Below are 16110 nucleotides of genomic sequence, written 5' to 3' on the forward strand. Positions count from 1 at the left end.
GTGTGTGTGTGTGTGTGTGTGTAATATATTACACTAGTAATATATTTTTATAAATGATACCTCTGTTCATGGTAGAAGCCTTTAATTAAAGCCATACCCTTTTGTACAGAAATATTAAACAAAAGGACAATGTGTGAATTCAATCTATGCGATCTTCAGGTGTTTTCCAGTAGGATATTTAAATAGTGACTTTTATTTATTCAGGACTGGGGTATGGTGCCAAGGGCGCAGTAAGGGCAAGTTAAGTGGGTTTTACAAAAACCCACTGATGTGCACTACGAAAAGATAGAGTGTTATCTTTCAGAGCTTTTACTTCACCCCCCCAAGATTAGAAGCAGTACTATCTTTTAGTTTGCCAGCCCGAAAAGAATGACAAAATTGTCATGTTATAGTGCAGTTGATTTTGTCCACGTGGAAGTATTTCTGAGTGTTGAATACCCTGAATCTTGAGTCATCTTGGACTTTTAAAACTGATCTTTTGAAAAAAAACAAACAAACAAAAAAACTGAGCGTTTGAAACTGATCCAACATTGATGCAAATTATAATACCTTTAAAAGGAATTTCTTAGGCATATCTAAAAGCATTAGGTATACCATAATGAATTAAACACAGTACATCAAATACTGCCTTTTTGGAAAGGGAAACTGAAAGATGTTTTAGCATCTTGCTACTCAAAATGTGGTCCATGGAACAGCAGTATTGGGAGCTTGTTAGAGATATAACAAAACACCGCCCTAGAGCTAGTGAGTCAGAATTTACCTTTTAACCAGATCCCCAGGTGATTTGGGTTTGAGAAAGCACTGTTGTAGGAGACTGGTAAGCTTTCCTGACATTAACTTCAATAGATTGGCATTGTTTATCATTGCCCCACTCAGCAATGGGCATCCTGGTGCCATCTCCTGTTTTGGAAAGCAAAAGTTGAAAATATTTTTACACATTTATTATCTGTTGTATCACGTGGACCTTTCTTTTGCTACTGTAATTATAGGATTTGGTACTGTTAAAAACTTCTTCCGCTATTTCAGCCTCACCCCCAACTTATTTAATCAGTCAATCAGTCGATCGATCGATCACTTTATTTATTTATTTATTTATTTATTTATTTATTTATTTATTTGTTCAGGTGAAGCCTCACCCCAACTTATTCTTACTTCTCTTCATTACTAATCGAAACCTTGGGTTCATTTTCCCTTGATTAGATATCTTTCATGGTTCTCCATTGTCTGAAATATGAAACTCCTTATAATTTGACTCCCGCCTTCTTTTTATTGTCATCTTCTATTCAGTATGTGACCTAGCTGAAATAAATTACTCACCATTCCCAGAATTCTACTTACTTGGATGCTTACAAATTGTTGGCTGTGCCTAGGATGGCTTTCACCTCACCTCAGCCTATCAATTCCTATTTATCAAGATTACCTCAGTTATTATATATATATACATATATATATATAATTTGTTTATTTATTGTTTGAAAATAATTAGACTTAGTTCACCACCAGTGAGGTACTAAACTTCATTTTAGTTATGCATTTTAGAGTAATGTTCTTTTAGCAGCGATCTTTTTTGTACATTCCCAAAGAGTCTAGCATTGTACATGCTCTCTGAAGATTTCATGTTTGCCTAGCTTCCTTGTAGGTCAAAGCAGTATCGATGAAGCTAACACAGCTGTACATGTGAACATTTATCCAGTATGACCTTGTCCAGGGACGTGTCCTGTCCAGAAATAATTATTTATTTGCTCAACAAATGCTGTATGAACTTCTGCCCTTAAGGAACAAACTCACAATTTTTTTTTTTACCTATTTCAACTCAGTTATTTCCACAGGCATGAGAATGAGGATCATTTGTAACTAGATTGGCTCATTGTCCCATTGGTCAATTTACTGAATTCATGTGTTTCTTATTTGTTATTGTGTTACAGTTTCATCCAGCCTGTCCAGTCATCGAGCTAAACTCAGGGGCAGGGCTTTTCATCCCAGAAAAGCGATTGAATTAGTGAGAACCAGTATAGAGCCTGGCCTTTGTAACTGGCCCACATGGGAGAGAGTAGCCTGAGTCAGGCAGCCTTTTAGGTATCCAGGGCTCACTCACTAGGGTACTTGATCAGTACATAGGCACATTTTTCTGCCTTTAAATAAATCAGTCAGGTGTATCTTAGAAGGATATATCTACCTGATAAAATCTACCCCAAAATACAGTTTAGGGTGTGGTGATCTGGAACCTCTAGCCTATGATGAAGTCTCTGAAAGTCAGTTAAGTTCAACTCTATTTAATGTATGAAATAATGAAATAAATCAACTCTGAGATACAAAGGAGAACAAGTGGTGCATAACTAAAGAAAATGCTAAATAAAAAAGTGTAGTGAGGTGCAAAATTGTAACACATGTGCTTGTTCCAGAAACAAACACAGAGTCTTCTTTTTATAGATTCAGAGGATTTCTATAATAAGATAAACAAGAAGTTCAAGGGTGGGGTCTGTATAAATAATATCCTGCTGATAGGAAAAATGACAGTATAAACAGGATATAATAGCAGTGCCTGCTGAATTTCCCAGCATGTTATTTGTAGCTTCTTTCACAGAGTCACAGCTGCTCTCACCAAGGGTGGCTTTTTACCTCTGTAAGAGGTCATCGCCAAACAAAAGTCTGAAGTCTCACTAACAGTGACGGGGTAGGGGAGCACAGCCTTTACTATAGTAAGAAACATGGTTTTTGGTTTTTTTTAATTCAATGTATTTTTGGATAATGAATAGATTTATACTGTTAAACATTCTGAAGATGAAAAGGATTCGTGTCCTCTTGTAAATACATGGAAAGAAAAAAATTAGCATTTCAGAATTTTAAGAAATTTATCATAATTTTGTTTTCTTGAGTGATAATAGTATAGTGGAAAAGCAGCCGTTACACTTGAGAGTACCAAAGTTCTAGTCTTTTTCTCATTAAATAATAGGCCTGTGACCCCGGGCAAATTCATAGATTGTCTGTACCTCACTTTCCTTATTTATAAGATGAGGGACTTTGACCAAATATTTTCTAAGTACCTTTCTAGTTGTCAAGTTCTGTTCTGTTTTTAAACTGTTGAGTACATTTAACAAGTGTGCATCTTACCCATATCTAGTGGCTCATTCCCAAAATACAAGAATTTGTGTAAACAGGCACTCTGAACCAGTTTTAGAAATGTTCCAACTGTATTCAGACCACTTTCCTTTTTTAATTTATCTTTAAAATGAAAGATCAAAACACTACTTATTCAATTTAATTGTAATAATTCCTTTACAAAGGTGGGGATATATTGATCCCCTCCCTAATCAGACAACTTCAGACCAGATATTAAAAACCACTTAAAGTGTCAATATACCTTTTTTAAAAATAGAATTTGTTTTTTAGAACAGTTTTAGGTTCACAGCAAAAGTGAGTGGAAAGTAGTTGCCATATATTAGGTGTGATCAAAAAATACAGTGAACGTTTAAATAAAAAAATGTATTACAGTAAAAGACACATTGCCATTAATCCCCCTCTCGTCGAACACACTTAATCCCATCGTTCTTGCCTCTTTCTGAAGCAGTTCTGGAAGTCCTGTTTCCTGAGTGTCTTTATGAACATTTAAGAAACAATGTGCATAGAAAATGGCCTGAGAAATGGGCAAATGGTTTCATCCTCCATTATGACAACACTCTGTGTCACACATCGCTTCTGGTATATGGCAATTTCTGTCAAAAAAAAACATTACAGTGTGGCCTCATCCACCTTACTCACCAGATGTGGCACCGTGTGATTTCTGGCTCTTCCCCAAAGACAAAATAATTCAGGACATCGAGGCAGCCACAACAGTACAACTCAAGACACTCAGGAAAGAGGACTTCCAGAACTGCTTCAGAGAATGGCAAGAACAATGGGATTAAGTGTGTTCAAATCGAAGGGGAGTATTTTGTGAGGGATTAATGGCAATGTGTCTTTTACTGTAATAATTTTTTTTAAATTTAAACATTCACCATATTTGTTAATCACACCTCGTGCCTCGTGCCCTCCACACACGCAGCCCTCCCCTGCTGTCGGCATGTGGCACCAGAGTAAACCTACACTGACACATTATTATCACCGAGAGTTCATAGTTTACATTACGTATAAATGGATTTGTACGTTCCAAGAGGTTTTGAAAAACGTATAATGACAAGTATCCATCATAGAATCATAAGATGATACTATAAGATGATATAAGATGATACTATAGTTTCACTACCTAAACATCCTCTGTATTCCTCTTCTTCAACCCTCCCTCCTTCCCTCCCCACAACCCAAGGCAACCACTGATCTTTTTACTGTCTCCATAGTTTTGCCTTTTCCAGAATGTTATCATGCAGTATGTAGCCTTTTCAGGTTGGCTTCTTTTTATAGATTCAGAGGATTGCCACAGTAAGATAAACAAGAAGTTCGTTCACTTAGTAATATCTATTTAAGCATTCTTAATATTTTTTCATGTCTTGATAGCTCATTTCTTTTAGTGCTAAATAATATTTCACTGTCTGGATGTCCCACAGGTTATTACCCATGTTCCTACTGAAGGACATCTCGGTTGCTTCCAAGTTTGGGCAGTTACAGATAAAGTTACTATAAACAAGTAGAACTTATATATCTACGTTAGAAAAGAAGTGTTGGTAGGGCATAAATCACAGACGATGGCATTGTTCTCTTATAATACGACCAAATATAATTACACTGTTCTAACAAGATTTCATCAATTCCTACCTAGTAAATTTTAGTAGTTTTATGTAGATATCCAATTTGAAGGCTATTATCTGTCACAAAATGGGCAGATTTCTACATGTGAGTTGTAACTGTGTATCTCCAAATTGAAAGGGTTTAGAGTTTTTTGTTTCTTTTAGGAGGAAACTTTTCAAATCTTTGAATGGACTTCAGTTGCCAACAATATAAATGTTTTTACAGAGTACGTTTTAGGATTTTTCTCTTGACTTGCAGCCTCTCTAGAATAAGAACAGATGGCGTCCTATGATTCAAACAATTCTCTTTATTTCATTTTTTTTCCTAACTTCAGCAAATTCTTGGCAAACTGTTTTCTTGTAAACATAACACATAAGGTTACTTTTTTTTCCCCATAGGAAAACATTCAACCTCTATATCCAATACCCACGTTTTCTCACTTTGGTGATGGCTAAGTGAAAATAATTTCGGAGGATTACTAACAACTTGTTGGTAGAAAAACAGTTTTCTACTTGAAATGCATTGTCCTCCCAGGGCTTTCAGCATCTCATATGCAGTGTAAAGGGATGTACATTTTTAGTCTAAAAGTTATGAAAGTTGGTTTTCAAGTATAAAACAAGATTTCTCTGCCACTTGTATTTAAAGTAGATACTATACGTAAAATTTTTTTATTCTACCATAAGCTTTGACAAAAGTGACTTTTAAAGATTAGGCAACAGATGTGGTTTTCCCCCTCCCCTCCCACCTGCTTCAGTAAGTTTCATTCCCCTTCCTGCCCCCTTCAAGTATTGTTTCCTAAGATTGTGGAGAAAAGTCTGCACTGAAGGTTTAATATTCCATCCACAGTTTTATGAAATATTTCTTACCTAAGTTAATTTTCCTTATATTGAAAACAAGTGGACCGGGATCAATGACAGAAAGAAGAAGTAATAGCCGAGTAAGAAAGTCAGAAGGTATCTGTGTCTGATAAAATAGCCAAACCTAAAGTTCACCTGTAGTACATGTGAATAACTTCGTGCAGAAGAAGGCTCTGATGGGAGTAAGTACCATTTTTTGTAAACTATAGATAACGGTCTTTTATGCATTGAGGAATTAATCCTGTTAACTCTTGAAATTTACTCAGGGATAGATCTTAAAGGATTTGACATCAGTTGCCACAAATAATTTGTTCTGTCAGCAAAATGTACTAGGTTTAGTAATGTGTATAGTTGCTAACTTTAGTTAAGTAAGGAACTTGAACTAACCAACCCAACCAAGCTTGAGGGCTGTGATATCTGAGAGGCTTATAAAATTTTGAAACACTCGTTCAAATTCTTTGGCCTTTAAGAGAGCTTTTAATATCAGCATGTGTCAACTTCAGCTAAATTTGACTATATCATTTGATCCTCACAGAATAAACTTAAGATATGCAGGGGCATGTGTTGTTTCCTTTGTTTTTAATCACCTCGATTGAGATAAAATTTGCATAAGAGTAGAGTTCTCTGACTTGTACTAAATATATACAGTGGTATAACCATTACCAAAATCAAGATATAAAACATTGTCAGTATTTCAACAAGTTCTCTCCTTCTTCTTTTCAGTCACATACCTCTCTCTACTGCAAGTCTCTGGCAACCACTAATATGCATTGTCAGTATATTTTTGTGTTTTCTAGAATGTCATGTGACTGGGATCATACATACAGCCTTTTTGTGCCTGACTTTTTTCACTCATGATACTTTTGAGATTCATGCTGCTGTTACGTATATTAGTAATTTGTAACTTTGAAATGCGGAATATTAGTCCACTGAATGGATATAACAAGATTTGTTTATACATTAATCAGTTGATGGGCATTTGAATTATTTCCAAATTTTAGCTGTTGTGAATTAAGCTCCTGTAACATTTGTTTACAACTTTTGTGTCGACATAATTTTTTCCTTTCTCATACCTAGGATTGGGGTTGTGGGGTTATTGGTAAGTATACGTTTAACATTTTAAGAAACTACCAAACTGTTTTCCAAAGTGGCTATACCATTTTGCGTTCCCACGAGTAATATATGAGATTTCCAATTGCTCTGCATTCTCTTCAACACTTGGTATTCATGCTTCTGTTTAAGTTTAGCAATTCTAGTGCATATGTAATGACATCTCACTCTAGTTGTATTTTACAATTTATATTTTGCTAATTATGCTAGTTATATTTTGCTAATTATGTTGAACATCTTTTCATATGTTCATTTGCTATTCATATATCTTAGGTGAAATGTCTGTCAAACTTTTTATTTTTTAATTTTTTTTTAAAGATTTTATTGGGAAAGGGGAACAGGACTTTATTGGGGAACAGTGTGTACTTCCAGGTCTGTTTTTCCAAGTCAAGTTGTTGTCCTTTCAGTCTTAGTTGTGTCAGGCGCAGCTCAGCTCCAGGTCCAGTCGCCTTGCTAGTTGCAAGGGGCACAGCCCACCATCCTTTGCGGGAGTTGAACCGGCAACCTTGTGGTTGAGAGATTGCACTCCAACCAACTGAGCCATCCGGAGCTCAGCGGCAGCTCAGCTCAAGGTGCCGTGTTTAATCTTAGTTGCAGGGGGCGGAGCCCACCATCCCTTGCGGGACTTGAGGAATTGAACTGGCAACCTTGTGGTTGAGAGCCCACTGGCCCATGTGGGAATCGAACCGGCAGCCTTCGGAGTTAGGAGCATGGAGCTCTAACCGCCTGAGCCACCGGGCCGGCCCCTGTCCATTATTTTTTGATCAGCTTGTTTGCCTTATTATTGATTGTAAGAGTTGTATGTATTTTCTGGGTACAAGTCCTGAAATAGGTGGACATACAGATATCCTAGTCTGAGGCTTGCATTTTCATTTTCTTAATAGCTTTCAAAGAGCAAATGTTTTTAATTTTGATGGAATTATATTTATCTTTTTTTTTTCTTTTTTGGCTCACGCTTTTTGTGTCTTAAGAAAACTTGCCTAACTGAAGTCTCAAAGATTTTATGTTTTTTCTTTTTTTAGAGATTTTATAGTTTCAGCTCATACATAGAGGTCTATGAACCAAAACAAGTTAATTTTTGCATGTGTTAGGTAAGGATTAGGACGTATTTTTTTTCCATGTGGATATCCAACTATTGGAGCACCGTATGTTGAAATTGTCAGCAGTGGTCAAGAGACTACTCTTTTTCCATTCAAGTACATTGGCACCTTTGTCAAAAACCAATTGAATATGTATATGTGGGTCTGTTTCTGGGTTTTCTATTGTGTTCCATTAGTCTTATATCTATCATTATACCAATACAAACTATAAATTATTGTTGACTTACAGTAAGTCTTGAAATCAGAAAGTGTAATTCTTCCCAACTTTGTTTTTCTTTTTGTAGATTGCCCTTGATATTCTAAGTCTTTTGCATTAAGATATACCTTTAAAAATCAGCTTTTCATTTCTTACAGAATAGCATATTTGTCTTGAGCTTGGGATTGGGACTCTGTTGAATATAGATCAATCTAATAGCATTAGGAATTGACATCTTAATCATACTAAGTGTTCCCATCCACAAAGATGGTGTATCTCTCCATTTGCTTGTCTTCTTTCTTTTCTCTTAACCATGTTAATACTTTTCAGAGTATAGATCTTGTACGTATTTTCTTAAATTTATCTCTAAATATTTTATGTTTTCTGTACTATTTATATTGGTCCTATTTTTAATTTCAATTTCCAGTTGTTTGTTTCTTGTGTCATAGAATAATTGATTTTGGTATATTGACCTTCTATTCTGTAATCTTCATTTATTCTGTAAATTCATTTATTTGTTCTAAGAGCTTTTTAGGGATAAATTCTTAGGGTTTTTCTACATGGATAATCATGTTATCTGTTAATAGAGAAAATTGTACTGCTTCCTTTTCAATGAGTATGTCTTTTATTTCTTTTTCTTGCCTTATTGCACTCACTAAGGACCACTGATGATGAATAGGAGAGCAGCCACCCTTGCCTTTTTCCCAGTCCTAGGGCACAAGCATGCAGTCTTTCACCATTAAGTATGATCTTATCTGCAGGCTTTTATAGATGCCCTTTATCAAGATGCCCTTCAAGGGAAGTTCACTTCTATTTCTAGTTTCTGAGAATTTTTATCGTGAATGGATGTTGTACTTTGTCAAATATTTTTTCTACATCTGTGGAGATGACCACATGTTTTTTTCTTTTTTAATCTTGTTAATATGGTGAATTACATTGATTGATTTTCAGATGTTAAACAAGCCTTGCATTCTGGGAAAAACCCAACTGAATCATGATGTATTACCCTTTTTATATAATTTGATTCAATTTGCTTGGTATTCTGTTAAGAATTGTTGCATCTGTGTTCATGAGGGGTTATTATTCTGTGTTTGTTTTGTTTGTTTTTTCTGTTCTTGTAATGCCCTTGTCTAGTTTTGTTATGATAATGGGCCTTATAAAACAAGTTGGAAAGTGTTCCCATCTCTTATATTTCTAGAATTGGTATGAAATTGGTATTATTTCTTCCTTAAATATCTTCATTTTGAGACTGTGCTTTTTTTATTATAGTGAATATCTTACACTTGGTCATGACTTACTATCTATTAATAGATCTAATTCTGTAGGGCTTGTACCCTATACTGAAGTCAACAGAACAAAATACAGAGTAGTAGGAATTATTGGGTCCTTAATACCTCAAAGATTGTCTGTACTTTTCTACATGATTTTGCCCTTGGCAGAAATATTTTTCTCTTGCCAGTTGCCTAAAATGGCAGGGTTACAAACCCCAAACCAAATTGAATTTGCTTTAGATACAGCAGTAGTTCTTCCCCTGTGCCCTAGTATACCTGAGTAAAGAACATAGTGTTTACTCACTTAAACTATGACACTTTGCTTTCGGGAGTAGTTATAAAAATATAGAGTGACCTACCTCTAAATCTGTTCCCAAGCTGACCCATGGATATTTTGGTTTTGAACACACTGATTTTAATGCACATGTCCAGATCATATTGCCTCAGTTGTTATTGCTCTTGATGAGAAACATGGGGAAAGGTTTTTAGGAACATTTTTAATGTGATCTTTATTTAATGTTTTGAGACATTTTAAGAGCTAGAATATGCTATTTTCGTAAAAGTGTTTTTTTCTCCTTTGTTTGAAACATAAAGATTGTTGTGCCCAAGCCCTTCATTGCTAAATATTGTTTGCAGGATATCTCTTACCAGTTTGTCTTGATTTTCTTTTTTCTTTACTTTTTTTTTTTTTTTTTTTAGGACATAAAGAGTGTTTTTGAAATGTTTGAGTGCCATGTGTTAAAATAATTATTAGCATGCATTATAATATTTAGTATGAACAATGTCTCTTAAACCATTTTTGCCCATGCTATTTTTCATTCATTAGCTCAGCTTTATCATTGCGCCAACTACCTACCAGGGCAGCATGTAGTCCTGTAAATAAGTTTTTTGTTTAACTATATGCATCTTGCTAGCTAAACCTCTCTTTTTAGAGGGTTTTTATTTTTAGCTATAATTTATTTTAATACTTACCAAGTACTAGATGCTGTGATAACTGTTTTTATCTATTTGAGAGCCAGGTGTTAACTTCTTCAGTTATAGATGAGAAAACTGAGGCCTGAGGAGATTAGGTCATTTACCTGTAGTCACATACATAGCTAATTGCTCTTCGTCCTGCTACAAAGCCAGTGTTTTGCACATAGCATTTCAGTATAGAGAGCCAGTGTAGTACATGAAGAGCATGACTTTGAAGGTTCAAAATGTGATTTCTGTCACTTACTAGTTACGTAACTCTGGGCAAGTCACTAAATGTCTTAAGCTTCAGTTTCCTGTTTTGGAAAATGAGAATAATAATAACCATTTAGCAAGATTCTTAAGCAGACTAAATGAGTTAGTTTATGTAAAGTTTCTGGCACATAGTAAATGCCATAGAAGTTTTTTTATTATTATCATTATTAACCATTATACTGCTTAATGTTTGGCCAGAAATCATTTCCCCTTCATCTCTCTCCAAAAATTGACTTTTCTAAAGCTAAGCTTCCTGAGACTAAATGTGTTAACCATAAGGTTTCTCACCTTGGACCACTTAATAATGAACCTTTAAAAATATATAGCATCCCCGTATTCACAGCAGCATATTTACAGTAGCCAAGATATGGAAATAACCCAAGTGTTCATTGATGTATGAATAATGGAATATTATTCAGCCATAAAGGAAATCTTGCCATTTGCGACAACTTGGACCGAGCTTGAGGGCATTATGCTAAGTGAAATAAGCCAGAGAAAGACAAATACTGTGTGGTATCATTTATATGCAGAATCTTAAAAAACACACACACACACACACGCACACACGAAAAAAAACCCAGAACCCCATAAATATGGGGAACAGATTGATTGGTGGTTGCAAGAGGTGGGGATGGGGGGACAAAATGGGTGAAGATGGCCAAAGGCACAAACTTCCAGTTATAAGATAAATAAATCCTGGGGACATAATGTACAGCATGGTGACTCTAATTAATACTGGATTGTATATTGAAGGATGCTTAAGAGAGTAGATCTTAAAAGTTTCCATCCCACACAAAAAATGTCTAACTATGTGTGGTGAAGGACATTAACAAACTTACTGTGGTAATCATGTCACAATATATACATATATAAAATCATTATGTTATACACCTAAAACTAACACAATAAAAAAAGTTCAAGGTAGATCAGTGGATTTTAATGTAAGTATGAAAAAAGTTTAGTGAATTGATTTTAGATTGCAAATTCTAACCTTTAAGAATATATCATTTAATAAAACTGACTTTTATTATGAGAAAGAAAAGAATACATCACTTGTCAAGTTTTAGTGTAGTATCAGAGAATATCCACAATTATTGGGAACCTATTAAAGTACTCCTTTCTTTTTCATCTAAAAAAATACTATGTGAATTTCATTTTGACGTAAGCATAGGAAACTTGCTTCATCATGACTATCCTTCCACAGTTTGGCATGCACAAAATTGCCTTAAAAAATGTTGTTTAGATAATTACAGCTAATATCCTGAGCAGAGTTAGAAAGTAGGGAGGAGAATGTCCAGCTCCCCTGTGGCAAGATCTGCCTTCTCTCCGCCCTGTGTTCCCTCTACTTGCTGACCTTACCAGGATTTTGTCTAGTATCTTCATTTTATTTCTCAACGGAAGGAATGTCAGTTGTGATGACTGCACAACAAGTTATTCTCAAATATCTTCTGAACGGAGTTAGTTCCCTAAAATGGAATTTTGAAATTTTCTATATATTCTTATTACTGAAATAAAAGCCTATGATTAAACTAAAAATAAAATGAAACACATGTTTAGTTTTTATATTAGAAAGTATCTTCATTTGGTTCAAACTTCAGAAGTACATATAAGAGTATATTCAGTGCTAAGTCTCTCCTATCTCTGCCTCTCAGACATAGTACCCTTTCTAGAAGAGACTAATGTTATCAGTTTCTGCAGAGATATTTTATGCATTTGTAAGCAAATAAATTTGTCTACAGTTCTTTTCTCCTTTTTTGCCAAACAGGTGGTATGCTATACACACATCAAGCTTTTCTAAATTGGAAATTATCCCGCATCAGTATATAAAGAATATTACCACCATTTTTGTTGTTGGTTCTTTTTTGTGGCAGTTTTATTCTTTCATTGGTACATAACATAATGATGCATCTTATAATCAATGTTGTTGTAGATTTAATGAAACGTGGTATAAACATTGATGAACATGCTGCTTGGATTGATCTCAAAATCAGTTGTAACCATCTACCCTCTAACCATTGCCCTCCATCTTTGCCAATAATTGGTACATTGTTAGATTTCTTTAAGTTTTACCAACCTGAAAGAAATGGAATGGTTTTTAAGTGCAATTTTTAATTTTATTTTTAATTTTTATTTTTTTATTGAGGTATAATTGATATGTAAAATTATTAGTTTCAGGTGTACAACATGATGATTCGAAATTTGTATATATTGCAAAATGATCACACAGAAAGTCACTGTATATAGTGACATTCTTCACCATAAGTAGTTACAAAAAATTATTTTTTCTTCTGATGAGGACTTTTAAGATCTACTCTCTTAGCAACTCCCATCACTGTAGTTTTTTTTTTTTTTTTTTTTTCCCATCACTGTAGTTTTAATGCATTTCCCTGATTACTGTTTGGATTAAACATGAGTTCATATTTAATTGCCTATTTAAGTCTGTTGCCCATTTTTTATAGGGTTGTCTTTTTCTGTTTCTTTTTGTATTTTTATTTTTAAAAACTTTTGACAAATAAAATTGTGTATATTTAAGGTGTACAATGTAATGTTTTTACATATTTCTACATTGTTATCACTGTTTTCAAAAAATGAACAGTATCCCACCTTCTAAATACTATAATTTTGAACCAACTATTAACGTTTAACAATTCAGTAACGACTTTAGACTGTCTTTTGCCTTTATCCCATGCACAGACACTAACTAAATATTGGTTTAATAAATAAGTAAAATTTATTTAGATAGAGATTTAGATAAAATTTCAGCTTGATGGTAATATATTATTCTGTTGTATGTGTAACTTATTTTTCTTTTTTGATGTTTATGTATACCTCCTTTACTATGTAATTTATCTTCTAGGAACTTATAGAAATATTTGCTTATGTCTAGAATGATGAATGTACAGGAATATTTATTGCAGCGTATTATGTGATAGCAAAAGGCTGTAAATAAGCTAGGTGTCCATCAGTAGGGGACTAGTTAGGTAAATTATGGTACATCCATATTACGGAGCACCATTTATCCATAAAAGAGTAAGGCAGCTCTGTATGTCTCAAGTGGAATAGGGCCTTCCACTTGAGACATATTTGAGTTATAAGGTGTGGGAGGGAAGTGGCTGATTCTGTTTTTAAGCACTAATTTTTAAAATACATACCTTATCACAGGCTCAACAATAATGTGTACTGGCTAGATTCAACTCAAGTATCAGCAATTGTCTGTGTGCTCTTTGGTACCAGTCAGAATCACAACAGGATTTTGTTGTTCTGACATGATTTTAAAATTCATCTGTAAGAAAAATGCATAATAATGACTAAGACATTTTTTAAAAAGAACGGAGGAAAGAATTTGAACAAATTTACCTTACCAGTTATTAAAGTATACCATATGATTAAAGTAAGTAAATAAGATCATATTGTAAGATTGATAGATGTATCACTTGTACAGAACAGAGTTCGTTAATAGATCTTCGTACGCGTATATAGGGAAATATAGCTTAAATAAAGTACAGTTGACCCTTGAACAACATACGTTTTAACTGTGCAGGTCCACTTACACGTTGATTATTTTTTAATAAATATCGTAAATGTGGTTTCTCTTATGATTTTAACACTTTTCTCTAGTTCACTTTATTATAAGAATACGATATATAATACATATAACTTACACAATGTTCATTAATCAACTGTTTATGTTACAGTAAGGGTTCCAATCAACAGTAGGCTATTAGTAGTTAAGTTTTGGGGGAATCAAAAGTTAAATGCAGATTTTTGACTGCACAGGCATCCCAAACCCCTGCATTGTCTGTATTTCAAATCTATAAGGAAATGGTGTTTTCCCATTGGTTATCTATTTGAAAATGAAGAAATAAAAGATAGATCGCAACATCACACCAGAAACAAACATCAGTTTCCATGTGGAATAAAGAGATAAGTATATACTTTTTAAAGCTAGATAAAAGATTCTACACTATTGTTATAAGAAAATATTGAATATTTTTATTATTTTGAAGTAGAATAGGAATATCTTTATTTTGAAGTGCAATAGGAATATCTTTATTCTTTATTTAGGAATATTTTTATTATTTTGAAGTAGAATAGGAATATCTCTTGTAGATATTGAAGTAGGAGACCTTTCCTAAGTAATACATAAAATCCAAAATGTAAAGTTAGATGGATTTAACTGTATAAAATCTTTAAGTATATATCCAACAAAAGATGCTGTAAACGAGATTCGCACTGAAAGGTATTTGCAGTATAGCGAGCAAAGGATTGGTATCTATGAGCTAACAAAAAAGCAATTACATGTTATTATGAAAACAAATAATCCAATAGAAAAATTTGCACAGACTGTCAGTATGTAATTTTCAGAAGATGAAATATAAATGGCCAATAAACATGCAAAAAGATTTGCAGCCTCTTGGAAAATTAAATAAGAACAATCAACTGCAAGTTAATAGGTTTTGTTTGTTTGTTTGTTTTTGCCCATTAGATCACCAAACTTTAGAAGATTGAGGAGTACTGCTGGTTAAAAATAGCAGAAAAAAATTTGTTCCACTTCTGTCCGTCATAACCCAACAGAAACAATAAAAATAAACAAAAATAAAATAAAAAAAACTCTATCTTTAATGAAGCAGTCACTAGAACCTTGAAATGTAAAGTAAATCAAACAGAAGTTCTGAATCAAACAAAAGAAAACGATGCACTGACACATGCCTCCTCCATCCTGGAGAAAGAAAGTTTCTCTGAAAGTGTCTTAGTTATGAATAGTTGATCAATGATCTTTGGTTTCAGGGTAACAGTTCCAGAGGGATGAGGCAAGAAGAATAATGGGAATATTCCTATATAGATACAGTTCAGTGTAGAAATCCCATGCCTATAAGCATGGGGTCCCTCAATTCCACATCTCCTGGCAAGTACTAACTTAAACTTTCTGTCTCTATAGATTCACCTACAGACAAATTGCTGGACGTTTCCTAAAGTAGACTCATATACTATGTGAACCTGTTTTCAGGGTTCATCCATGTTGTAGCCTGTATCGCCACTTCATTCCTTTTAGTACCTGAATGGTATTCCATTGTATGGACAAACCACATTTTATCTATTCATCAGTTGATGGACATTTGGATTGTTTCCACTTTTTGGCTGTTGTGCATAATAATGCCGTGAACATTAGTGTACAAGATTTTGTGTGAACAAATTCTCTTGGACTATACCTAGGAATGGAATTGTGGGTCATGTTATAATTCCATGTTTAACATTTTAAGGAATTGTCAAACTGTTTTCTGTTTTACAAATGCACCACGAATGTATGAGGAATCCAGTGGCTTCACATCGTCACCAACACTTGTTATTATTCATCTTTTAAATTATAGCCATCCTAGTGGTTGTGAAGTGGTATCGTACAATTTTGATTTGTATTTCCTTAATGACGCATGGTGTTTAGCGTCTTTCACGTGCTTTTCAGCCATGTGTATATCTACTCAGAAAAATATCTAGTCAAATCCTTTGCCCATTTTAAAATTGGTTTTGTCTTATTTTTAATTATAAGAGTTCTTTACATATATTAGATACAACTGTCTTATAGATATAGGGTTTGCAGATATTTTTACATTTTTGGTAGTGACCTTTGA

The 16110-nt window shown here is 34.0% G+C and overlaps 1 protein-coding gene across 10 annotated transcripts in view; it reads left to right on the forward strand.

The window, feature by feature from the left end:
• The window catches only part of HMBOX1 (homeobox containing 1), a 185228-nt gene that overhangs the window by 81110 nt on the left and 88008 nt on the right, over positions 1–16110 (forward strand). The gene's annotated exons all lie outside the window — the stretch shown is intronic.

Source organism: Rhinolophus ferrumequinum, chromosome 18 (genome assembly GCF_004115265.2).
Source record: "Rhinolophus ferrumequinum isolate MPI-CBG mRhiFer1 chromosome 18, mRhiFer1_v1.p, whole genome shotgun sequence".
NCBI classification, from domain to species: domain Eukaryota; kingdom Metazoa; phylum Chordata; class Mammalia; order Chiroptera; family Rhinolophidae; genus Rhinolophus; species Rhinolophus ferrumequinum.